This window comes from Arachis hypogaea, chromosome 16 (genome assembly GCF_003086295.3).
Source record: "Arachis hypogaea cultivar Tifrunner chromosome 16, arahy.Tifrunner.gnm2.J5K5, whole genome shotgun sequence".
Lineage (NCBI taxonomy): Eukaryota > Viridiplantae > Streptophyta > Magnoliopsida > Fabales > Fabaceae > Arachis > Arachis hypogaea.
In genome coordinates, this window is record NC_092051.1 from 30,996,596 (window position 1) to 30,997,587 (window position 992).

General features: G+C 40.3%; 1 non-coding gene across 1 annotated transcript; it reads left to right on the plus strand.

The window, feature by feature from the left end:
- Positions 1-264: 264 nt before the first annotated feature.
- Positions 265-372, plus strand: LOC112760884 (small nucleolar RNA R71). Its single transcript, XR_003181300.1, has one exon. It is a non-coding gene; the product is annotated as a small nucleolar RNA R71 (small nucleolar RNA).
- The last annotated feature ends 620 nt before the right edge of the window (positions 373-992 follow it).

Here is a 992-nt window from a genome sequence, read left to right on the forward strand (position 1 = left end):
TTGCTGAGTCAATATTTTATTCTGAGCCAATATGGCATTCAGAGTATCAACTTCAAGAACTCCCTTCTTCATAGGCATCCCATTACTCACAGGATTCCTTTCAGAAGTGTACATGAACTGGTTATTAGCAACCATGTCAATGAGTTCTTGAGCTTCTGCAGGCGTTTTCTTTAGGTGAATGGATCCACCTGCAGAGGTGTCCAGTGACATCTTTGATAGCTCAGATAAACCATCATAGAATATATCCAGGATGGTCCATTCTGAAAGCATGTCAGAAGGACACTTTTTGGTCAACTGTTTGTATCTTTCCCAAGCTTCATAGAGGGATTCACCTTCTTTCTGTCTGAAGGTTTGAACATCAGCTCTAAGCTTGCTCAGCTTTTGAGGAGGAAAGTACTTGGCTAAGAAAGCCGTGACCAGCTTATCCCAAGAGTTCAGGCTGTCTTTAGGTTGAGAATCCAACCATAATCTAGCTCTGTCTCTTACAGCAAAAGGGAAAAGCATGAGCCTGTAGACTTCAGGATCTACTCCATTAGTCTTAACAGTATCACATATCTGCAAGAATTCAGTTAAGAACTGAAAAGGATCTTCAGATGGAAGTCCATGAAACTTGCAGTTCTGCTGCATCAGAGAAACTAATTGAGGTTTCAGCTCAAAGTTGTTTGCTCCAATGGAAGGAATGGAGATGCTTCTTCCATGTAAATTGGAATTAGGTGCAGTGAAGTCACCAAGCATCCTCCTTGCATTATTATTATTTTCAGCTGCCATCTCCTCTGCCTGTTCGAAAATTTCTGAAAGGTTATCTCTGGATTGTTGTATTTTAGCTTCTCTTAATTTTCTCTTCAGAGTCCTTTCAGGTTCTGGATCTGCTTTCACAAGAATGTTCTTATCCTTTCTCCTGCTCATATGACAAGGAAGAATGGCCAGAAAAATAATAATAATAATAGAGATCCTCTATACCACAGTATAGGGATCCCTTTGTGAGTGGAAGA